Source organism: Oryctolagus cuniculus, chromosome 4 (genome assembly GCF_964237555.1).
Source record: "Oryctolagus cuniculus chromosome 4, mOryCun1.1, whole genome shotgun sequence".
NCBI lineage: Eukaryota > Metazoa > Chordata > Mammalia > Lagomorpha > Leporidae > Oryctolagus > Oryctolagus cuniculus.
This window is the reverse complement of record NC_091435.1, coordinates 120,887,794-120,913,576: the sequence shown is the minus strand read 5'-3', so window position 1 is coordinate 120,913,576 and position 25,783 is coordinate 120,887,794. Positions and strand designations below refer to the sequence as shown.

General features: G+C 47.0%; 1 protein-coding gene and 1 non-coding gene across 6 annotated transcripts in view; one reads left to right on the top strand and one right to left on the bottom strand.

Moving 5' to 3' along the window:
- SCHIP1 (schwannomin interacting protein 1) overlaps nt 1-25,783 on the top strand; it is a 175,923-nt gene that overhangs the window by 66,598 nt on the left and 83,542 nt on the right. The window lies entirely within an intron of this gene.
- On the bottom strand, nt 18,675-18,862 carry LOC127483009 (U2 spliceosomal RNA). The gene has a single exon (XR_007909000.2). It is a non-coding gene; the product is annotated as a U2 spliceosomal RNA (small nuclear RNA).

Here is a 25,783-nt window from a genome sequence, read left to right as displayed (position 1 = left end):
GGAGTGGTTGACATCTATCACAGTGGAAGTGGTGCCGAGTTCTGTCTTGTAGAAGTGAAGTAGAATGATTAGGTATAAGAAAATGTGGCAGAAGTCAAGGGCTCAGCAAAGGAGGTGTGACCAGTTCTCTAGAGCTGGGACATAGACAGAGTCAGTAAGTCCCTTGGCTGACCCTACTTCAGCCCCAGTTCTGCTGCACTCAGCTAGACTGTGACCTTTGAGTAGAATAGAACCAAACTTGGCCACTTGGCAGCTCCACAAACTTCTCTTCCTTCCTCAGCCAGCTCTTTTCCTTGTAGGGAAGATAAATTTCTGATGGTTAAGAATGTGGGCATGAGCTAGCCTGCTTGGGGGCTGATGCCAGCTCCAGCACCATGCAGTCTTTGGAAATTTGCTTAATCTCTCTGCCTGTTTCATTTCCCCATGGATAAAACTTCTAGGATAGTATGAACACCTGACTATTGCTGGCTTGCAGATGCTAAGTACCCAAGATATCTCAGGGGTTAGGGGGCAGAGGTGGGTGTCTAAGTGGCAAACAGTCAGGATTGGGAGATAAAGTATGCAGTAGGCTCAGAGGGGAACCAAATGAAGGATTCACGTCATTTAACCAGGTCAGAGGAGCATCTGGAGGTGGGTCTCAGAAAATAGTAAGAATTTATCAGGAGGCTGTGGGAGACATTCCGGGCAAAGGAGACAGCACATAGTGAATTGTGGAGGCACAGGAGGGCAGGATGCACTGGGTACCCTGAGCCGTGAAGTAGGTTGTGTTGAGGAAAGCTGATGGTGAGAGAGAGCCGCGGAATAGTGTTTCTCTGGGGTTTGGCTGCGTCCAGTGTGTATTGAAAACATTTGATGTGCTGGAGCCAGCGCTGTGGCGCAGCGGGTTAACACCCTGGCCTGAAGCACTGGCATCCCATATGGGCGCTGGTTCTAGTCCCGGCTACTCCACTTCCTATCCAGCTCTCTGCTGTGGTCTGGGAAAGCAGAGGAAGATGGTCCAAGTGCTTGGGTCCCTGTACCCACGTGGGAGACCTAGAAGAAGCTCCTGGCTCCTGGCTTCGGATCGGCACAGCTCCGGCCGTTGTGGCCAATTGGGGAGTGAACTGTGGGATGGAAGACCTCTCTCTCTCTCTCCTTCTGCCTCTCCTTTCTCTGTGTAACTCTGCCTTTCAAATAAATCAATAAATCTTTTTTAGAAAAAATTTGATGTGCCAATTCCAGGCCTCCTTCCAGGCAAAATGAGGTAGAATCACTGAGGTTAGGCTGGATGTTTGGCAAAGCAGTTAATAGACTGCTTGGGCCACCCACATCGCATGTCAAAGTGCATGGTTCAAGTCCTGTCTCCACTTTCAATTCCAGCTTCCTGCTGCTGCTTACCTTGGGAGGCAGCAAGTGATGGCTCAAGTGCCTGGTCCCTGCTGCTGTGTGGGAGACATGTATTGAGTTTCCAGTTCTTGCTTTGGCCTTGACCCAGCCCTGGGTGCTGTTGGCCTTTAGGGAATGAACCAGTGGATGGAAAATCTCTCTGCTCTGCCTCTCTGCCTTTCAGATAAGTAAAAAATAAACATAAATTAAAATTTTTAAATATCCCTGAGGTTAGAGCCCAGCAATTTGAATTCTAAATGAAGCAAACTATTTGAATATAGGAAAACTAACGTCTGAGCCACAGACAAGGATGCAAGCGACAGACGGCTCATAGGGACCTGGTGTGTTGTGCTGGAGTCTTGGACTTGGGTAGAGCCTCTGCAGGCCACCTTTAGGTCTTCAGGATGATTACTGTGGACACACTGTAGAAAATGAATGAAAGGAGTAGGCAGGGGTGGCAGGGTCTGGTGGTGGCACAAGAGCATCTAGCAGGAGGTAACGGTCCTAGTGAAGACACCTGAGCCAAGATTGGTGGCGGAGAGAGAAGGATAGAGGCATGCCTGTGAATTATCAGCACCTGTATGGCAGGGAGCATTGGGGAATCAGAGAGGAGGCTGGGTTGCTGGTTGGCATGAAGGGACCAGTTGGAACTCAGAGAGTCGAAGAGTTACAGAGAGGCAGAGAGAGAAAGAGAGAGAGAGAGAGAGAGAGGTCTTCATCCACTAGCTGTCAAAGAGAGAGAGAGAGAGAGAGAGAGAGAGAGAGAGGTCTTCCATCCGCTAGCTGCCGAAGTGCCACCAATCTGAAGCTAGGAGCCAGGTGCTTCTTCTGGGTCTCCCATGCAGGTACAGGGACCAAGCACTTGGGCCACAGCAGAGAGCTGGATTGGAAGTGGAGCAGCTGGCACTTGAACCAGCGCCCATATGGGATGCTGGCACTGCAGGCAGCAGCATTATCCATTACGCCACCACACCAGCCCCTGATACACATTTCTTGCAAAGGAGAACTGTCAGGGAGGAGTAGTTGTGCACCCATCTGTCCACGCTTCCCCAGGGGTTAAGCAGACGTGTAAACAGCATGACTGGGGTAATGCCATGGGACATCTGTGGAGAACAGAGAGAAAGCCATCAGCATAGCTCTGTCTCCTCCCCTTTCTGTGACACTTGCTAAGTAATGATAAAAATCAAAAAGTGATTTGAAGTTTTGGTTCAGGACACAAGTTTCAGTGCAAAGAGTTGAGAGCCATTGTACTATAGCAAAGTATTGATTTATTAAATACTCTGATGACAGAGAAACCTGACATTGACCATGGAGAAATGATGTAATAATCATTCATCGAGAGTACCAAGGTCAAAAACCATGAAAGGGAGATAAAAATTAAAACCAGCCATGTTGTATGTCAGGGAGGGAGACTGACACGTTCTGGATAACCCCCGCAGTGTCTGTCTTTCAGATGATGTCATCTCGTTGGAACAAGGACCTAAATGACCAGCTAGTGAATTATTCCATTTTTCCTGTGGTCTTTGTTCTTGAACTTTCTGTTGCTTAAGCGATTCAGATCTCCTTATTCAGCTTCAAAGTTACATTTAGCAAAAAGGGATCATTTTAGTTCCTCTAAGATAGCGGGAGGCAATGATACCACTCATTTCTGTAGGCTGGTATTGGTAGGTTGATTATGTCATTGCATGCTTTTGAGCCTGAATATTTAACCCTGTTGCTAGCAATATCTGGTAGTTCATTGTAAAGTGTGGCTTTATTAGCTGCCCTTAGGTTTGAATTTGCAGACATTTGTAATTTCCTAAATCTTAAGTTTGTTCTTTATTCCTTCCCATTCTTGTTTTTGAAAGGAATTAAACATAATATTGATTTCATGAAGTGTCTTATTGTAAACAGCACATTTATAGAAGTTATTACTGAAATGTCATTAGACTAATTTTGTGTTACATTTTGAAACAAACTGTTTTTTTAAAGGTTTTATTTATTTATTGAGAGGCAGAGTTACAGCAGACAGAAGGAGAGACAGAGAGAGAAGTCTTCCATCCACTGGTTCACTCCCCAGATGGCTGCAACAGCCGGGAGCTATGCAGATCCGGAGCCAGGAGCCAGGAGCTTCTTCCAGGTCTCCCACGCAGGTGCAGGGGCCCAAGCACTTGGGCCATCTTCCACTGCTTTCCCAGGCCATAGCAGAGAGCTGGATTGGAAGAGCAGCCAAGACACAAACTGGCACCTATATGGGATTCTGATACTTCAGGTGGAGGCTTAACCTACTATGCCACAGCGCCGACCTTGCAAACTTTTTTTTTTTTTTAAATAAAAATCTACTTAGAAGTGTCATTTACATTAGGATTATAGACTCTAGAAAACTGGAAGTGCAAGGTGATGAAAGCAAGTTTTGGAATCAGCTGGATGATTCTAGTTCTTTTTTTTTTTTTTTTTTTTTTTTTGACAGGCAGAGTTAGACTGAGAGAGAGAGACACAGACAGAAAGGTCTTCCTTCCGTTGGTTCACCCCACAAATGGCCACTATGGCCTGCTGTGCTGATCTGAAGCCAGGAGCCAGATACTTCCTCCTAGTCTCCCATGCGGGTGCAGGGCCCAAGGACTTGGGCCATCCTCTACTGCCTTCCCAGGCCACAGCAGAGAGCTGGACTGGAAGAGGAGCAACCGGGACAGAATCCGGCGCCCCAACCGAGACTAGAACCTGGGGTGCCGGCGCCGCAGGCGGAGGATTAGCCTAGTGAGCTGAGGCACCTGCTGGTTCTAGTTCTTTCTGTGTCTTCTAGCTGTGTGACTTTGAGCAAATTACTTGACCTTCTGTGCCTCAATTTCTCTATCTACAAAATGGATGTATAAACAGTACTTACCCTCAAGATAAAAAGATAAATTATTTTTTACCACCATCATCATCATCATCATCATTTACTCCATTTTTGGAACAGCACAAAAAGCTTATTTTTTCCAGAGGCCTACTGTGGTTTTCTGTACCTAGCTGTCTGTCAACAAATTAATGAATCTCAGCTTTGGAATTAGAATGATCCAGAAACTAAAGAGAAGGTGATTTTTGAAATCATTTTCTTGATTTCTTGAGCCTTTTTTTAGAAGGCCAGTTGCTGAGTTCCTGGAGTGTCCTACCCAGTTACCCTCCCCTTCTGACCCCGCATATGCAGATGAGAAGGGTTGGGCAATGGAAAGAGAGCCTGGGTGGGGCAGTTACTGGATGCTGGTGTTCAAGGGGCCTGACTGCTGTGTGTGTGTATGCAGTCTGGGGCAACCACCAGCAAATTCCATCCGGAACTAACAGAGGCAGACCTGTCAAGGGTATGCAGCCTGATCTGCCTTCATGGGAAAGGAGGGTTAAGGGCCATCTCATGGCACAGTAGGAAGAACGCAGACCTTGGGGTTCGTGGACTTGAACTTGAAGCCTAACCCTCAGCAGATTACTTCAGCTTTCTGAGCCTCAGTTCCTCCTCTGTGAAATCAGCACACGGAGGATTACAGAGGACGTGGCACTGCACCTGGCACAAAGTCATATTTTTATGCAGTTCAAGCTTCCTCGCCACCTCAAAGCACAGTGGGCGCAGACTTTGATCTGTTCCAGGAGCCCCCACTGATGGATGCGGGAAGGAGCCTGATTCAGAGCTGCTCAAAGCCGGGGTCACACTCAGACACCTACAGGCGCAGAATGTCATTATTGGTTTTATGTTACACAGATGGTATCTGGTGCTGGAAGGTGAACTGTGAAAGGAGCACTAAGGGTGTTGCTCCGAAGCTGTGTGGCCGTGATTCCTCCCTGTAGTCTCAGCCCACTGGTGGGCTGCCAGGGTCCCATGACAGGAGAGTCGAACTGTACCAGATTTTTCTTTTGTTGCTGGAGGCCTGTGACCTGCAGTTGCATGCACTTTCATTTTTATACTTGCACAGGTATGTGTGCAAGTTCAAAGGCTTCGAATTCACATATGCAAATTTCTATGCCTTAAATCTAGCCCAGGCAGACTTTCTTGTTCGTCTTTTTTTTAGAGATTTATTTATTTGAAAGTCAGAGTTACAGAGAGAGGGAGAGACAAGGAGAGAGGTCTTCCATTCACTGGTTTCCTCCTTAAGTGGCTCCAACAGCCAAGGCAGAGCCAGGCTGAAGTCAGGAGCCAGGAGCTTCTTCTGGGTCTCCCATATGGGTGCAGGGAGCCAAGTATTGAGTCATCTTCCACTGCTTTCCAAGGTGCATTAAGGGAGCTGAATGTGAAGTGGAGAACCAGGAAATTGAACCGGCGCCCCTGTGGGATGCCTGCACTGCAGACAACAGCTTTACCCGCTATGCCACAGCGCCGGCCCTGGCAGACTTCTAAATAAGGAGGCCCTAAGGGGATTCCAATTCAGTCCCATCAAGGTGGCATGTACCAATGCCATCTCATTAGTCCAAGTGATCAATTTCAGTTCACAGTTGATCATAATGATAGGACTAAGAGTCAAAGGGATCACATAAACAAGACTAGTTTCTGCCAATACTAACTGATAGAATAAAAAAGGGAGAGAACGATCCAACATGGGAAGCAAGATACACAGCAAACTCATAGAATGGCAGATGTCCTAAACAGCACTCTGGCCTCAGAATCAGCCCTTAAGGCATTTGGATCTGGCTGAAGAGCCTATGAGAGTATTTTAGGCATGGGAAGCCAAGACACTCTGGGAAAAAAAAAAAAAAAAAACAAAAAAAAAACTAACTAAATAAAAGATCTCTGCGAGTGAGATCCCAGTGGAAAGAATGGGTAATCAAAGAAGGAGGTACCTTTCTCTGAAGGGAGGAGAGAACTTCCACTTTGACTATGACCTTGTCTAAATAAGATCGGAGTCGGCTTAGGCCGGCGCCGTGGCTCAATAGGCTAATAATCTTCCTTGCGGCGCCAGCACACCGGGTTCTAGTCCCAGTCGGGGCGCCGAATTCTGTCCCGGTTGCCCCTCTTCCAGGCCAGCTCTCTGCTGTGGCCAGGGAGTGCAGTAGAGGATGGCCCAAGTGCTTGGGCCCTGCACCCGCATGGGAGACCAGGAGAAGCACCTGGTTCCTGGCTTTGGATCAGTGTGATGTGCAGGCCACAGTGCGCCGGCCGTGGTGGCCATTGGAGGGTGAACCAACGGCAAAAGGAAGACCTTTCTCTCTGTCTCTCTCTCTCTCACTGTCCACTCTGCCTGTCAAAAAAAAAAAAAAAAAGATTGGAGTCGGCGAACTCAAAAGGCTTCCATAGCCTTGGAAACTGATGACAAGAGCCTAGGGTAATTACTGACGCCGTAAACAAGAGTGTCAAATTGTTAAGTCAACAACAGGAGTCACTGTGCACTTACTCCTCATGTGGGATCTTTGTCCTTAATGTGCTGTACATTGTGATTTAATGCTATAACTAGTACTCAAACAGTATTTTACACTTTGTGTTTCTGTGTGGGTGCAAACTGTTGAAATCTTTACTTAATATATGCTAAATTGATCTTCTGTATATAAAGATAATTAAAAATGAATCTTGATGTGAATGGAATGGGAGAGGGAGCGGGAGACGGGAGGGTTGCGGGTGGGAGGGAAGCTATGGGGGGGGGAAGCCATTGTAATCCATAAGCTGTACTTTGGAAATTTATATTTATTAAAGTTAAAAAAAATAAGGATGCCCCAACAGCAGAAAGCAGAGTGGACTCTGTCTGAGGGCACCGGGTGGCACTGTGCATGAGCAGCTGTTTGTGCAGTGCTGAAAACACTGGACTTTTCTGTGAAAATTGCTGTTTATTTATTTGAAAGAATTACCGAGAGAGAGAGAGATACAGAAAGAGAGAGAGGTCTTCAATCTGCTAGTTCACTCCCCAGATGGCTGCAATGGCTGTTGCTGAGCTGGTCTTAAGCCAGGAGCCAGGAGCTTCTGGGTCTCCCACATAGTTGCAGGGGCCCAAGGACTTGGGCCATCTCCATTGCTTTCTCAGGCATGTTAGCAGGGAGCTGGATGGGAAGTGGAGCAGCCAGGATTCAAACTGGCACCCATATGTGATGCCTGCACTGCAAGCTGGGGCTTTCATCTGCTGTGCCACAGTGCCAGCTCCAGAAATTGCTATTTTAAAATCTTGACAACTGAGTCCATTTCAAAAAATCTGTAGTTTTTAATCATCTGTGAAGTAGATTCTCCCTGATCACTTTTTTTTTTTTTTTTTTTTTGGACTGCCAGAGTTAGACAGAGAGAGAGAGAGAGAGAGAGAGAAAGAGAGAGAAAGGTGTTCCTTTTCCATTGGTTCACCCCCCAAATGGGCGCTACGGCCGGCATGCTGTGGCTGCCGCGCTGCGCCAATCCGAAGCCAGGAGCCAGGTGCTTCCTCCTGGTCTCCCATGCGGGCGCAGGGCCCAAGGACTTGGGCCATCCTCCACTGCCTTCCCGGGCCACAACAGAGAGCTGAACTGGAAGAGGAGCAACCGGGACAGAACCAGCGCCCCAACTGGGACTAGAACCCGGGTGCTGGCACCGCAGGCAAAGGATTAGCCTAGTGAGCCACGGCACCCGCCTCCCCTGATCACTTTCAAGATTGTCCTGCGAGAAGTCTCTGCTCTGGCATCTGCTTCCCTTCCCTTTGTGCTCCCCCTTCCTGGGTTCTTTAGGCCCTAGTTCCTTCTCCCATCCAAGTACTAACCAGGCCGACCCTGCTTAGCTTCCGAGGTCAGACGAGATTGGGCGCATTCAGGGCGGTATGGCCATCGACTAGTCCCTTATTCCTTCTAATGAGAGTGACTCAAAATTGGCCAACATTTTCTTGCATTTATTGAAAAGGCATCTTAAAAAATAAGCATCTATAGTGATATTTTTAAGGTGATATTAAACAATGAGCATATACATAAGGGTTGTAGATGAGGATGAATTTTCCGTTGGGGGTGATAACAGTTGTTTATATGAGGGGGAAAACTTTGAATTCCATTCAGCTTACAAATGCATGTTCTGGAACATAAACATTTACTTATAAGTAAACCTGCAAATCAGCTACCTAGGAGTGTGTCATATATTTTTCTTAGGTATTTTCAGAAACTTGTTTTTCCCTGAGTCAAATACTCCATTCTGTGTAAGGTAGATAAGAAGGAAAACCAGTATGTAAAGACATATTATCACTTCTTTAGGGAGCAGTTTCATAAATATGTGCCTCTGTTTTGGCATCATAGAGTTTTTGGTTACGTTTAAAATTTAACACACGTTTTTAAAAGGAGTAATTTTTAAAATCTCTTATGATTAAGAAGTTTTGCTTCCTAAAAATTAGGGTATTTTTTCAACTTATCTATCCAGTCAATAATAATTCTATATTTGTTATATATCATAATTTTATAAATTTCTTTGACACATACCTCCTTAAAATCACTTTCTTGTTTTTAGTTATAGCTTAAAAAATCTTGAGAATGTAGAAAAACAGGTTTTAATAAAGTAATGATAATAAAGGATTTGGTGCAATGTCTGACACTGATAATCATGCAGTGCACCACAGTTGTAATTGCTATCATCGCTATCCGTGATCCCACTGTTATTTTTTTTTTTTTTTTTTTTTGACAGGCAGAGTGGACAGTGAGAGAGACAGACAGAGAGAAAGGTCTTTCTTTGCCGTTGGTTCACCCTCCAATGGCTGCTGCGGCTGGTGCACCACACTGATCCGAAGGCAGGAGCCAGGTGCTTCTCCTGGTCTCCCATGGGGTGCAGGGCCCAAGCACTTGGGCCATCCTCCACTGCACTCCCGGGCCACAGCAGAGAGCTGGCCTGGAAGAGGGGCAACCGGGACAGAATCCGGCGCCCCGACTGGGACTAGAACCTGGTGTGCCAGTGCCGCTAGGCGGAGGATTAGCCTATTGAGCTGTGGCACCGGCCTCCCACTGTTATTGTCATGAGCCTGATGAGCAGTTGAAGATGCTAAGTCTTAAGTCATGAAAGTCACTATGACTATTTGTAAGTTTTAGAGACAAAAACTTATTAAAATGAGTTCTGCCAACCTGAAATCCAACAAAAGTACAAGGATGGGAGTTTAACAGAGCAATTATGATGTGTCTGTCCCACATCAGAGGACCTGGGTTCAGTTTCTGGCTCCAGCTCCTGGTTCCTGCTTTCTGCTAGTGCACACACTGTGGGGGCAGCAGTGATGGGTCAAGTAACAGAGTTCCTGTCACCCACCTGGGGGTCCTGGATTGAGTTCCCAGTCCAGTCCCCCCCCTCCCCAGCCCTGGCTGTTGCAAGCATTTGAGAAGATGGGAATTTCTTTCTCTCTCTCTTCTATCTTTCTCTCTCTCTCTCAATTAATACATGAAAATCTTTTTAAATGTGCAAAGACAACTTTTTTGTTGTTAGGATACCTAAGAACCTGTTCTATGCTGGGAGCAATGCACGTTAGTTCATTTATTTATTTTATTTTGGGCAACTGCTGTATAAAGTTTTCTTTTATAGATGAAGAAACTTGAAATGCTACAGGGTTAAGTGACTTCTGAGGGTCACATTACAAGTAAATGGCAAAATAAAAAATACTGGGATTCTCTGGGCACAGGCTGGGGGTGGGGGCCGGCAGCCTTCTGGTGTAGCAGGTTAAGCCACTGTCTGTGATGCCAGCATCCCATATGAGTGCCAGTTCATGTCCCGGCTGCTCCAGTGCTCATCCAGTTCCCTGCTAATGGCCTGGGAAAAGCAGCAAAAGATGGCCCTAGTGTTTGGGCCTCTGCCACCCACATGGGAAACCCAGGTGCAGCTCCTACCTCATCCCTTTAGCCTGGCCCAGTGCTGGCCATTCTAGCTATCTGGGGATTGAACTAGGAAGATTCTCTCTCTCTCTCTCTCTCTCTCTCTCTCTCTCTCTCTCTCTCTAACTTTCAAAATGAGGCTTTTTCAAAAGTGTTTATAAGTCTGACTGTTAAGGTCCTGGCTTTCCTCTATAGTACACTGCATCTCATTGATGCTTGCAAGTTATAAGTGTCTTCCTTTCAGATGAGAGTTGGCATATGAGAGATTTGTGTCACTTGCAACAAGAGAGAATATTCTTAGTTTCCTAAAACTGCCAGCTAAGGAAAGAGAAAGCAGTCCTCTAAGATAGATAGAGTTTTCTATAAAAATAAACAAAGGAGTTTTGTGCCTGGTTAAAAAAAATCTCTTCCTGTCCGTGTTTGAAAGGTGACCTTTCTGATGCGGCACTGCGAGTGGAATTCATTCTGTAGGATGGGAGTGGGATTTGGGGAGTATGCTGGGAATGACTGATGAATCCATGCCCCTTTTGTAAGTGGCTTGTCATGTTACAGACACTGCAGTGCTGATGTCACAGAGAATGGAGAAAACATAAACGATGGGTATAGCAATGTACCTATTCAGATTCAGTTTTGCCGGGAATGACAGAAAACCCAAATGCTAATGATTCAGACAAGAAAGCGTTTCATTTATCATGCATGTTATTAAAGAAATGTGGAGTGGACGGCAGGGATTTGAGGCAGTTTCAAGATGGTTGAAGTTGCTGGTCTTTGGTTTTTATTTTGTCTTCTTATCCTTAGTTCACGGCTTTCTGCCTCATGGCGCCAGCTGCTCTCATGTTAGGATTCAGCCTGTAGGGAGGAGAAAAGGAAGGACCAGAGCACATCCCCACTCCCTTTACCACACCCATGGGAGTCACCTGTGACATCTCTGCTTAGACACGGTTAGTCAGAAGTTAGTCACTTGTGTGGTTGTAAGAGAAGCTTAGTATTATCCTAGGTATCCAGAGCCCAACCGAAAGGGATGTGTGTGTGTGTGTGTGTGTGTGAGTGTGTGAGTGTGTCCGGGGTGGGGATGGGGTTCTATCAGTAGGGGAGAAGGGCAAGACAGACACTGGGGGAAACTGGTAAAGACTGCAGTAGAAAGAAAGAAAAGGAGTTACCCCCGCGGTGTGCAGAGACGGCTTCTGTTCCAGTGTACCCTGTGTGTCCTTTGTCTAGGACAGAAGTCCTGAAACACACACCTAGGTGTAGGTCCTCAACTCTTCCTCTGAACACCTGATTTTGAGTGAATGATAAAAATCCATAGGAGCCCACATCTTTGCAAAGAAAAACAAAGACAGCCATCAACCTTTATATTTGCTGCTTTGCACGTTGCTTTGCTACAAATAAGATCTGCCTGTGGAATGAGATCTTTCATAAATTGCTACTCCAGACCTGCAATTACTTTCAGCAACTTAGGACTTCCATACGGAAGTCTAAGCTCCCTCACAGCCATGCAGATCCCGCAGAACAGACATAAATGTCAACATGCTTGCGGCCTTTCATCAACGTACGCCCTGGGAATCTTGTCATGCCTGGGAAATCAATAACTGAGCACATGGGGGATGTGTAGGGAGCTGGTGGCTCCTCAGCTGTCTTTGGCCACAGTGCCACTTCCTCTCAAGGAGCATGGAAGCAATAATCCTAGCAACTTTTTTTTGAATGCCAACCCCCTTATGTGTGCCATGACACAACCTGAAATGAAGCTTTGTCCACTCCCATTGTATAGATGTAGAAATTCAGGGATGAATTCACGGAACTTTGCCAAGATTTAGACTTGGGTCTCATGGTCTCTAAAATCCGTATTCTTTATCACCATAGCCTTGTACCTTAAAAAAATGCAAGGATCTGTTTTGTGTTTCTTTTTGTGTAATAACCTAAAGAAATTGGAGAGTTGACTTTTCCTGGTACTTAGAGTTTTGCAGGCATTCCTTGGTGTCTGAGGAGGATTGATTCCAGGAACCCCTGCTGTTGGATACGAACATCCATGGATGCTCAAGTTTGTCATTTAGAAAGATCTCCGTGAGTGAGATCCCAGCGGAAAGAATGGGCCATCAAAGAAGGAGGGACCTTTCTCTGAAGGGAGGAGAGAACTTCCACTTTGACTATGACCTTGTCTAAATATGATCAGAGTCGGTGAACTCAAAAGGCTTCCATGGCCTTGGCAGCTCATGACAAGAGTCTGGGGTGATTACTGACACCATAAATAAGAGTGTCAATGGTTAAATCAACAACGGGAGGCTGGCGCCGTGGCTCACTAGGCTAATCCTCCACCTGCGTTGCCGGCACCCCGGGTTCTAGTCCCAGTTGGGGTGCCAGATTCTGTTCCGGTTGCTCCTCTTCCAGGCCAGCTCTCTGCTGTGGCCCGGGAAGGCAGTGGAGGATGGCCTAGGTCCTTGGACCCTGCACCCGCATGGGAGTTCAGGAGGAAGCACCTGGCTCCTGGCTTTGGATTGGCACAGCGCGCTGGCTGTAGTGGCCATTTGTGGGGTGAACCAATGGAAGGAAGACCTTTCTGTCTGTCTCTCTCTCTCTCACTGTCTAACTTTGCCTGTCAAAAAAAAAAAAAAAAAATCAACAACGGGAGTCACTGTGTACTTACTCCCCATGTAGGACCTCTGTCCTTAATGTGTTTTACTATGCAAATTAACAGTAAAACTACTACCCAAACAGTACTCTGTACTTTGTGTGTCTGTGTGGGTGAAGTCTGTTGAAATCTTTACTTAGTATAGTAAGTTGATCTTCTGTATATAAAGATAATTGAAAATGAATCTTGATGAAGAATGGGATGGGAGAGGGAGTGGGAGATGGGATGGTTGCAGGTGGGAAGGAGGTTATAGGGGGAAAAGCAGCTATAATCCAAAAATTGTACTTTGGAAATTTCTATTTATTAAATAAAAGTTGAAAAAAAAGTTTAAATTTCAATGGCATAGCATTTGCATATTACCTATACAATCCTCCCATATACTTTTTTTAAAGATTTTTTATGTATTTATTTGAGAGCTAGAGTTCCAGACAGACAGAGGGAGAGACAGAAAGTTCTTCCATCCCTTGGATCACGCCCCAAATTGCTGCAGTGGCCGGAGCTGGGCCGATCTTAAGCCAGGGGCCAGGAACTTCTTCCAGGCCTTCCACATGGGTACAGAAGCCCGAGCACTTGGGCCATCTTCTACTGCTTTCCTAGGCCATAAGAAGAGAGGTAGATCGGAAGAGGAACTGCTGGGACATGAACCAGTGCCCATATGGGATGCCGGCGTCACAGGCGGAGGTTTAGCCTACTATGCCACAGCACTGGTCCCCCTCCGATATACTTTAAATCATGTCTAGATTATTTCTGCTATCTAACACAATGTAAATCTGTGTCAACAGTTGCTATATTGTATTGTTTAGGAAATAATGACAAAGAAAAAACTGTACATGCTCAATGCAGATGCAATATATTTTTTGAATATTTTTGAACTGCAGTTGGCTGAACATTCACATGCAGAACGCAACGTCGACAGAGGGATCACTCTGCCGGGGCTCCCTTGACGCTATCACCGATTGTTTCCTGAGTTATAGGTAAAGCCCCATTACAAGGAGCCATAGGAAATCTCCCTGCTTTAGATCTGAGCGGATTTGGAAACCCTTTAGAGCTGAGCTGGTAAGGGAGGTGAGTTGTAAAGAGCTAGAGCTGGAGGCCTGTTCTGTGCCGGTCACTGCTTTCAAAGGCCTGGGACAGGGAGCCTCCTGATCCATCCAGGGGAGGGGAATACAGTTGCAACCAATGTCTTCCTTAAATTATAGCTGCACCACTGAGGGCACGGCCAAAAAGTGGAACCGGTTCTTAGGAAGGGCTTCATGGCCTTAAGTATTCAGTGCCCTCTTCATCCTGTTTCTCTTCCCAGGGCAAGTGTTGGGGGTCCAGAGCTCCTTACCTGCTGGAGAGCTTGGGTGTCTGCAGAGTGAGCTGGCACCACACACCACAAGGGTAGGTTGTGGGCCGCTTGGATCCACATTTTCCAGAGCTTGATTGTAGTTGCCACCTTTGGCCCCTCTTGTGTCACTTAGGGTGTCTTCAGGTCCAGGTCGCAGAGAGCCAAACCCAGCCTCGCTTCCCACTGAAGTTCGTTGGCTCCCACAGCTGGAAAATCTGGTTGGAAAAGGCTATGATGTTTATTTATTTCATTGGCACAGTAGGACTTCACCAAGTGCACTCTGACTTTTGTGTTTGAACCTCTCTGCCCTGTTTTTGCAGTCAGCTTCATTTTATAGCTGTCCCCCTCCCCGCCCCACATATCTGGTGGGTTTCTAGACAACTCCTCATCACCATGGCTTCACATTTCTTCCTCCCCCCCAGGCAGAGAGGAGAAAAGGCCACTTCCAGGACGTCTTTCAGAAGAGCCAGGAAACTAGTTTTCCAGTCATCTTTAGAAAATTTGCCCTGGTCTCATTAGCTCAGAGAAGGTCTTATGGTTATCCCTGAGCTAGTCTGTGAAGCCGGGAGGTAGGTTAATACAAAATAACCTGGGCTGCACCACAAGCCCACAGCCAGCCCAGCATTCCCAGAAACACCTGGGCTTTGCAAGGGTCGAGGGTCTGTCTCTAAATAAAGAAGTCCAGGTTGCTACTAAAGGAGAGTGGGGTTGGGAGAGCAACTTCAGTCCCTATGAAGCTTTGCCTGCCCTGAGGGTCAGCCCCTACCCACCCCCGGCAGCTCCCAGGAGCTGGACTTAGCTTCGCTCATTACTCTTGGAAGGCTGCTGACCCCTAGTGTCTGAGCAAAGCATTAGATCTACAATCTCAAGGCTTGGGTTTAACTGCTCTCACATGGGGATTCCAATAGCTGTGTCACCTTCACATGCAATGAGGTGTGCAAAATAGAACATCTGGAATTGCTTTAAAGAATAAATGAGTTGGTTGGCCTGCGCCATGGCTCAATAGGCTAATTCTCCGCCTTGCGGTGCCGGCACACCGGGTTCTAGTCCCGGTCGGGGCACCGGATTCAGTTGCCCCTCTTCCAGTCCAGCTCTCTGCTATGGCCCGGGAAGGCAGTGGAGGATGGCCCAAGTGCTTGGGCCCTGCACCCGCCTGGGAGACCAGGAAAAGCACCTGGCTCCTGGCTTTGGATCAGCGCGATGCGCTGGCTGCGGTGGCCATTGGAGGGTGAACCAATGGCAAAAGGAAGACCTTTCTCTCTGTCTCTCTCTCTCTCTCTCACTGTCCACTCTGCCTGTCAAAAAAAAAAAAAAAAAGAATAAATGAGTTGGTGCTGGTGTTGCAGCACAGTGCATTAAGCTGCCACCTGAGACTCCGGCATCCCATATGGGTGCCAATTCAAGTCCTGGCTGCTCGTGCTTGGGCCTCTAGAACCCCACATGGGAGACCACAAAGGAGTTGCAGGCCCCTAGCTTCAGCCATTTGGGGAATGAACCATCAGATGGAAGATCTCTCTCCATCTCTCCTTCTCTCTGTAACTCTGCCTTTCAAATAAATAATTTAAAAATAAATATTAAAAAAAAAAATAGGGGCTGGTGCCATGGCACAGTAGGTTAATCCTCCACTTGCAGCGCTGGAATCCCATGTGGGCGCCGGTTCTAGTCCTGGCTGCTCCTCTTCCAATCCAGCTCTCTGCTATGGCCTGGGAAAGCAGTAAAAGATGGCCCAAGTCTTTGGGCCCCTGTACCCACGTGAGAGACTAGGAAGAAGCTCCTGGCTCCTGGCTTGAGATCGGTGCAGCTCCAGTCTATTGCAGCCATTTGGAGAGTTAACCAACGGAAGGAAGACCTTTCTCTCTGTCTCTCCCTCTCATTTTCTGTAACTCTACCTGTCAAATAAATAAATAAAATATTAAAAAAAATTAATGAGTATAGAGGTGGGCAAAGGTACAGCGGTTAAGACACTGCTTAGGACATTTGAGTGCCAGCTTTGCTCCGTAATCCAGCTTCCTGGTAATGTACACATTGGAGACAGTATTGATGGCCTGAGTATTTGGGTTCCTGCCCCTCACGTGGGAGACCCGGATTAGCTCCTGGCTTCAACTTGGCCAAGCCCTGAATGTTGCAGGCATTTGGGGACTGAATCAGCAGGTGGGAGATCTCTGTCCCTGCGCCCATACTCTCTGCCTTTCAAATAAGTAAGTAAATGAATAAAAATTTTTTTTAAATGACTTTAATTTGAAGTCTCTCCAAGTCCCTTGAAGATCACGTATGCAGGCTTCCTGTGCCTTTGCTGACCAGCGTCCAACAGTACTCTCTGTAGCCCTTGTCCCACCTGTAACTAGTCATCCAGGTGCGTCTTCCTCCCCAGATGGAGGTGTGCTCTCAGAGGGTGGAGCCTGGGTGCTAAGCACCCAACTCCTCCACGCTTAGTGAGCACTTGCGTAAGAGCCCAGCTGCTGCTCAGCTCGCCTTTCCCCTTCCCCAGCCACTGCTTTCACTTATAAGTATCAGGTCCATCAGCCTGGTTGTATTCGCAATAAGAAAACTCAGCAAATCAATTGTTTTGAAAGTGCATGTTATACAAATATGAAACTGTTCCAGCAGCCTGCAATGCACATGTCAGCAGCTGTTTTGATATAGTGCAATAACCACAGTCTGGTCAGATGGCAGAGAAAGCACTCATTGTGCAGGGCTTTCTGCTTTAACAAGATCAACGGGCATTGCTACTTGGAGCTCTACCTTGAGCTAAGCTAGAAGGGCCCTTCTTTGGACTGTGCCATTGTAGTAACAAACAGGGCTTTTCATGTGCTTTGTGACTTGGGTTGGGGTAGAGAGAAAAGGCAGGGACATGGTCATTATCACATAGAATGACTCTCGAGAGAATAAAGTTTTCGTTTTGTTTTGCTTTCAGTTGACTACTGATTGGAGCGTGTGATGTGGCAGCTCTCGGGCTGGTAGGAAATTTGCATCAGTCCAGGAGCAGACAGGAGCTGCATTAGCCCTGCAGGGCACCAGAGGACAGATAGGGTTTCTCGTCTGGAGTCTGAGGGTGAGTTGTGGGTAACTGCGGCAGCCCCAGCTGTGGAAGAGACGACAGCTGCTGGGGTTTGGCAGACAGACAAACCTTCTTCCTCCTCCCCTTCTCAGAAAGGAGAAAAACCAGCAAGGAAGCAACACAGCGACCAGGTGGGCATGGAGGAAATGACTGATAGAATGGTGTGGCTTGAATTTCCTGCGTCTGCCCCTGAACTCATGAACTAATATAGTCCCCAGTCATATGCTAATTGTACCAAGAAGGTAGAAATGTAACCCAGTTATGTGAGCGGGAAAGCCTTTGAGAAGGGATTGGCTTGGCTTGGCTTGGCTTGACTTGGCTTGTTAGCATAGAGCCCTCGTAGTTTGAATCCTGGTGACTTTATAAAGAGAGAAAGAGATCACATAGACAAGTGCGTGCCCTGTCACTTGCCGCGTGATAGACTGGGCCACATCAGGACTCCACCAGCAAGAAAGCCGTCACTGGGTGAACCCGAGAGGCCCTCAGTCTTGGATTGTGGACGCTAGGACCATGAGTCAAAAGAATCCTCTTTCCTTTCTGAAGGCAGCCTTCCTCCTCCAGTAATTTGTTATAGTTGCAAAAAGCTGGCTACTACACAGAGTGACTAGAAAAAAACAATGACTAGAAAAAAACCAAACTGTGACATTGTGTCCTAAAGTATTGTGTCAGTTTTGCCAACCTGATGTTTTCTCTCACTTAAGTAAACTAAATGCTGTTCATTATCAAGATTATCATTGTTACAATTTTGGTATTTTGTAAAGAATAAATATTTGTTTTATTCAATAAACAAATTTTATAGTTTGACTTTGGAGTCCTCTTTTGAGATAGGTAGCTTTCCTGCATAAATCAAGATTTTATTATTTTATTATTTCAGTCGTTGTTTAATGGAGATTAAAAAAAAACTACTAAAGTTGTAAGCCACTTAAAAGTTGCCAGCCGAGCACAGTTGTCAGTGTGAACCACATCACCTGTTATGAGCAGTATTGGTGCTTCAAGGAGGAAGTGATGGAAGAGGCTCCATATTGGCTCAGTCGCACTGTCAGACCAGTGATGGGATAGTAATGGATGACCCAGTGCTCCTGCAGCCTGCCTACCTGCAACCAGCTTTCCTCCCCTCCCCTTCCCTCCCCTCCCCTCGCCTCGCCTCGCCTCGCCTCGCCTCGCCTCCCCTCCCCTCCCCTCGCCTCGCCTCGCCTCGCCTCGCCTCCCCTCCCCTCCCCTCCCCTCCCCGGCAGAGTTAGACAGTGAGAGAGAGAGACAGAGAGAAAGGTCTTCCTTCCATTGGTTCACCCCCCAAATGGCCGCTACGGCCAGCACGCTATGCCAATCCGAAGCCGGGAGCCAAGTGCTTCTCCTGGTCTCCCATGGGGTGCAGGGCCCAAGCACTTGGGCCATCCTCCACTGCCTTCCCGGGCCACAGCAGAGAGCTGGCCTGGAAGAGGAGCAACCGGGACAGAATCCGGCGCCCCAACCGAGACTAGAACCCGGTGTGCCAGTGCCGCAGGCAGAGGATTAGCCTAGTGAGCCATGGCGCGGGCCACAACCAGCTTTCATATATATATATTTTAATTCCACAGAGGGAGCACACCATTAACAGAGGCACTGCAATGCCAGGTTGATGTGTGAAATGGATAGAGATCCCTATTCCATCTCCCTGCTTCAAAAAGCCATTTAAAATACTGTTCTCAGAGACAGGATATATCTGATATTACACTGCATGGAGCAACAGGTACACTTGGTCTTAGCAAGAAAGCCAAGTAGCAGTGGCCAATGTCTTTTTCACCCTCTTCTCTTTTTCCTCTTCTGGCCATGAAGGAGGTTGACATGTGACCATGAGGGCAAGTACCTATGCTAGGGATAGCTGAGACAAAGATAGAAGCCTGGGACTGTTATGACTGCAGATACACACACACACACACACACACACTGCCCTGGACTTGGCTGCCTGTAGACTCTTATTACATGAAGATAATATGTTCATTGTTTTCTTTTTTTAGAGATAAGAGAAACCAATAGAGGGAAGGGAGAAGGGTAGGAGAGAGAATTTGCCCCCATCTGCTGGTTTACTGCCTGAATGTCTGCAACAACTGGGGCTGGGGATGGAATCCAGGTCTTTATGTGGGTGGCAGGGACCTAACTGTTTGAGCCATAACCTGCTGCCTACCAGAGTACCCATTAGCAGGAACCTGGAATCAGGAGTAGAAACGGGCCTTGAACCCAGCCACTCTAACATGAAATGTGGGAATCCCAAATGACTAACTCAAGCTTTCTAATTTCTTAACAGCTTTACTGAGATATTATTTGTGTACCAAATGTTACTTGTCTTAAGTATGCAATTCAGTGATTTGTGGTACATTTGCAGGGTTTTACAAACACTAGAACATTTTATTCCCCAAAAGTATCCCTGCTACCCATCGGCGACAAATTCTCATTGCCTGCCCGCTCCCAGCCTCAGGCAACCACTGATTGCTTTCTGCCCATACATTTGTGTTTTCTGCACATCTCATGTGCAGACTGATCATTCCTAACCCCAAATACAAAATCTGAAGCTTTGGGGATGGTGACATGACACTCTAAAGGTTTGAGATTTTTAAAGCATTTCCGAGTTTTAGATGATGGCTGCTTTGTCAATAATGTCTGTGCAAATACCCCAAGCTCCAAAAGTTTAGAAATCTGAAACAGTTACTATGGTCCCAAGCATTTTGGATAAGGGATACTCGACCTATCACTGGAGTCATAGAATATGTAATTGTTTACATCTGACTTCTTTTTTTTTTTTTTTTTTTTTTACGCTATGCTGGCATTGGAGGTGGTGGCTTTACCCGCTGGGCTGCAGAGCTGCCCCCTTAACCCACTTTTATAGCCATCACGCTCATGTGTTTTTTTTTTTAATTTTTTAAAAAAATTATTTGACAGGTAGAGTTACAGACAGTGAGAGAGAGACAGAGAGAAAGGTCTTCCTTCCATTGGTTCACCACCCAAAATGGCCACTATGGCGGGTGCTGAGCTGATCCAAAGCCAGGAGCCAGGTGCTTCTCCTGGTCTCCCATGTGGGTGCAGGGCCCAAGCACCTGGGCCATCCTCCATTGCCCTCCCGGGCCACAGCAGAGAGCTGGCCTGGAAGAGGAGCAACCGGGACTAGAACCTGGCACCCATATGGGATGCCAGCGCCACAGGCGGAGGATTAATCAAGTGAGCCACAGCGCCAGCCCCTACATCTGACTTCTTTCACTTAGCCTTTTGTCTTTACTGTTATCTCAGGAGTTTGTTCCATATTACTCCATTGCATGGCTGCACCACATTTTGTCTATTCACTTACTGGTTGTTGAGTGTGGGTGGTTTGCGGTTTTGTGGATGTTATAAGTAAGGCTGCTGTGATTGCACGCAAATCTTTTTACAGGCAAATGTTTTCATTTCTCTTGAGTAGTTACAGAGGAGGGGAATTACAGGGACATTCGGTAATTTTCTGTTCAGTTTATTAAGAAAATGTCCAACTGTCTTGCAAACTAGCTATACCATCTTACATTCCCACCAGCAAAGTATGAGGGTTTAGTTTTTCCATACCTTCAGCCATGATTATTTTGTCTTTTTGTTTATACTTTTTCTAGTGGGCATGAAGTGGCATCTCCTTGTAGCTTTAATTTTCACTTGCTTTCTGACTAATAATGTTGAAATCTTTTTCTTTTAAGATTCATTTATTTATTTGAAAGGCAGAGTAACAAAGGGAGGGGGGAGAATGGGGAAGGATGAGAGGGAAGGCGAAGCGGGGAAGAGAGAGGGTTGGGGAGATAGAGAGAGATATCAATCTTCCATTGGTGGTTCACTCCCCAAATGGCCACAACAGCCAGGTGTGGGCCAGGCTGAAGCCAGGAGCATGGAACTCCCTCCAGGTCTCCCATGTGAGTGGCAGGGGCCTACGCACTTGGACTGTCTTTTGCTGCTTTCCCAGACTGTTAGCAGGGAGCTGGATCAAAAGTGGAACAGCCAGGTCTCATATGGGAGGCCAGTGTCACTGCTGGTGGCTGAACTCTGTGTCACAGCACTGGCCACTGAACATCTCTTCATGTGCTATTCAGGTTTCTTCTTTGTGAAAGTGTCTGCTCGACTGTTGCCCGTATTAAACTGGGCAGTATGTCTGATTGTTGATTTGGAAGAGATCTTATAACTATGTCGGGGTACAAATCCTTGACCAGGAACAAACTTATGTTGATTTTCTTCTGGAAAATATACCTTTGGTTTACTTTGCATTTTTTTAAACTTTTTTAAGCATGGACGTTTTTAGTTTTGAGGAAGTACATTTTTTTCAGTTTTTTTTTCTTTCATGAATCGTGCTTTTGGGGTCCAGAACTTTTCTGTAACCCAAGATCACAAAAACCTGTGTTCTTCTGTAAGTTTTATAGTGTTAGCCTCTACATTAGGTATATGATTCATTTTGAGTTCTTTTCTTTTTTGGTACGAGGTATTGAAATTCATTTCTCTGCATGCAGACATCCAGCTGTTCCTATACCATCTGTTTAGAAGACTCTCCTCTCCCCATTGAATTACCTTGACACCTTTGTCAAAAATCAATAGGCTATAAATGTAAGTTTATTTCTCGACTGTCAGCTCCATTGATCTTCATGTCCACCCTTATGCCAGCATCACACTACCATAATTAATGTAGTCTCATAGTAAGTCTTGAAATTGCAAAGTGTAAATTTTCCAACTTTATCCTTTTTCAAGATTGTTTTTGTTTTCCTGGGTCCTTTGTATTTCCCGTGCACTTTTTAGGATCAGTTTGTCAATTTCTGCCCAACAGTCCACTAGATTTCTTTAAAATGTTTGTTTATTTATTTATTTATTGGAAAAGCAGAGAGAGAGAGCGCAAGCTGTCATTCATTGGTTTACTTTACAAATGCGTGCAACAGCCAGGGCTGGCGCAAGCTGAAACCAGGAGCTGGGGACTCAGTCTGGGTCCCCCATGTGCTGGCAGGGACCTGACTACTTGAGACATCACCTGCTGCCTCCCACAGTGCATAACAGCAGGAAGCCAGAATTAGGAACACAGCTAGGGCTTGAACCCATGTGCTTCTACATGGGACGCAGACATCCCGATTGGTATATTAACTTCTAGGCCAAATACCCACCCCGCTGGAATTTCTGTAAGAATTGTGCTGAATCTGTAGGTTAATTTGAGGAGCATGGCTATCTTTCAGCCCAATTACTTAAAACTTAAAAAATTCTCAGCAGCGTTTTATCTTGCACTTACCTTTTGAAGCTGCCAAACTGAAATTCTGACACACTCTTTACTGGATAATAAAATGGACAATACAAAGAAATGGAGGTTGACTTAATATTCATATATGGCAGTTTTATGTGGAGAACAAAGGCTGTATTATATAAACAAGCAGCTTCACAGTGGAGAAAATAGGGAAAAGTGAACTATTACGGTGCACATAACACAGGCACACTGAGCCCAAATGCACCTTTCCATACCATTATAGCACCCTGTGCATGTGAGCCAATAACCCAGCATCACCCAGATCAATAATCAGTGTAATTCATTAAAATTAATTGTAGGGGGGGACTGGCGCTATGGCGCAGTGAGTTAAGCCATGGCCTGTGGTGCCGGCACCACCTATGGGCACTGGACCTGGCTGTTCTGCTTCCAATCCAGTTCCCTGCTAATGTCTCTGGTAAAGTGGAGGATGGCTCAAGTCCTTGGGCCCCAGCACCTAAGTGGGAGACCCAGAAGAAGCTCCTGACTCCTGGCTTCAGCCTTGCCCAGCCTGGGTCACTGCAGCCATTTGGGGAGTGAACCAAGAGATGGGAGACCTCTGTCTCTCCCATACTCTCTCTCTAACTCTGGCTTTCAAATAAAAACAAAGAAATTGTCACTTCTGTTTATATATGTTGGATTTTCCTAGTACTGTCAGCATAAGGAATTTATACACAATTTCACACATAGTGGCCTAGTATTTTTTCCCTGTGATAGGTGTCTGTTTAGTACTTATTGCTTTTTGTTTTTTCAGTTTGCCAAGTATATTCAGTTCTCTGTCTCACTGCTCTTTTTTTAAAGATTTATTTATTTATTCAAAAGTCAGAGTTACAGAGTGAATGAGGGAGGGAAGGAGGGAGGGAAGAAGGGAGAGAGAGAGAGAGACAGTCTTCCATCCACTGGTTCACTCCCCAATTGGCCACAATGGCTGGAGCTGCAGGGATTCTTCCGGGTCCACACTGGTACAGGGCCCAAGGACTTGGGCCATCTTCTACTGCTTTCCCAGGCCATAGGAGAGAGCTGGATCAGAAGTGGAGCAGCCAGGACTCGAACCAGCACCCATATGAGATGCCAACGCTGCAGGCCAGGGCTTTAACCTGCTACGCCTCAGCACTGCTTGCCCTCCTCCCGTCTTATTGTTCTAACAGCAACACTACTAGGTCTTGGGTAAAATGAGAGTTTTTATTATTCTTGTATTAAAAATGATGAGATGAATATTCACAGAAATTAAATGATGTGTTTAATTTTTGTACATCTGTCTGGAGCAGTTCTTTGCTTTAAAATGTGGAGCTCGGACTTCAAATCCCTTCTTCTTTTGTACTTCCACAGTGACTATTGGCCACTTTCTTAAGCCGTGCAGGGCACTAGGGAATAGAAAACTTTTGGAGGGAGGCTTTTCAGTGTGTATGGGGATATAAAACCCATACTCATGAAACACACTGAAGCTAAAAGTAACATAACAGCGCCCACCACCCAGAGACCAAGTTCTGTTGGCACCTGTAGGAGGCAGACAATGATATGGACCTGAGGGGGAACATGACCTGAGCCATATGGAAGAAGATGCTATCAGACAGCTCACATCCGGGACACTCCCTCTCCTGGCTTGGGGAAGGAAGGGCTCATTCCTTCAGCTGCTGGGAATGTTCTCAGTGAGACCCTTGTCAGGATTGCCTGGGCCTAAGGAAAGCTACCCGGCCCAAGGTGGTGTGCCCTTGTCAGGTGCAGCCCTTATCCGGGGACTGGTTGATGCTGTGCCCCATTTTCCCTTCTTGGGTCAACACTGAAGGGCCAGCGTAGCTCCCCACTGGATCTGCAATCCTTGCTTCGTACCTGCAAATCAGACTCCAGCGCCACGCTCTGCCCTGTCCCCCTGCCTCCCTCACCCTCCCCCACCCCGGCCAGGTGTTGATTCCCAAAGCGCTCCCCCTGTGTGTTTTTTTTTTCTTTCTTCTTCCTTTTTTTTTTTTTTTTTTTTTTTTGGCCAGGCAGAGTGGACAGTGAGAGAGAGACAGAGAGAAAGGTCTTCCTTTACCGTTGGTTCACCCTCCAATGGCCTCTGCGGCTGGCGCGCTGCGGCCGGCGCACTGTGCTGATCCGAAGCCAGGAGCCAGGTGCTTCTCCTGGTCTCCCATGGGGTGCAGGGCCCAAGCACTTGGGCCATCCTCCACTGCACTCCCTGGCCACAGCAGAGAGCTGGCCTGGAAGAGGGGCAACCGGGACAGAATCCGGTGCCCCAACCGGGACTAGAACCCGGTGTGCCAGCGCTGCAAGGCGGAGGATTAGCCTAGTGAGCCGCGGCGCCGGCTCCCCCTGTGTTTTAATAGGCTTCTCTGCCTGTGTTTTAATAGGTTTCTTTCCAGGCAGCAAAAACAGTGTGAACAGTGGCTGAGGGGCAGAAGTCCTCTTGGGGGTCTAGCAAAGAGGAAACTGAGTGAAAAAAAAGGGGGGGGGGCAAAGGAGGATTTTGAAGACTGGAAGACTTTGTAAGACTCAGTGAGGGGTCAGCCTAGGTGGGGAATGCCCGGGAAGCTGGTGTGCCCCACCGTGCTGTCTGGGTTGCTGAGTGAGAATGTCGGAGGTGACCTCGATTCCCGTTGCCAAGCGAGTGTGTCGCCCGTTAATGAATGTTTATTGCTGTCTTGTCGCCAGTCCTGTGAATCATCAGGCCCTGAAGCCAGCAAGGGACAATCTGATTTTAGATTTCCTCGCCACCTTTGTGGCTGTGTGACTTTAGAGCTTCCATTTCTCATTGGGAAAATCGGTGTGTTTTGAGGACAGAAATAATCCTAATTTCAGGGGCTATTCCCTAGAGTTATGGCTGAAGAACTGTGGGCGACACTGGGCTAAACTAAGTTGAATGAGTTTCTTTGCTGTAGGAGTTCTGCCTTCCGTACACTGCTGTGACTTGTGACTCTCAGTGAGGCTCACCTTGCACCTCCAGGGAGAGTTTTCCTGCTCCCTGCACCTGCCAAGGATCATCTAACAGGCTTGCGTCCTGCTGGAATTTTGTTGAGAAAAGACCTGGCCTGTCACACAGTAGGCAGCTGACAGGTGTCAAGCTGATCTCCATTGTCACTGTGTTCTTAAAGAGAGAACTTAGTCTTGGCCGGCGCCGCGGCTCACTAGGCTAATCTTCCGCCTTGCGGCGCCGGCACACCGGGTTCTAGTCCCGGTCGGGGAGCCGGATTCTGTCCCGGTTGCCCCTCTTCCAGTCCAGCTCTCTGTTGTGGCCCGGTAATGCAGTGGAGGATGGCCCAAGTGCTTGGGCCCTGCACCCACATGGGAGACCAGGAGGAAGCACCTGGCTCCTGGCTTCGGATCAGCGTGGTGCACCGGCCGCAGCGGCCATTGGAGGGTGAACCAACAGTAAAGGAAGACCTTTCTCTCTGTCTCTCTCTCTCACTGTCCACTCTGCCTGTAAAAAACAAA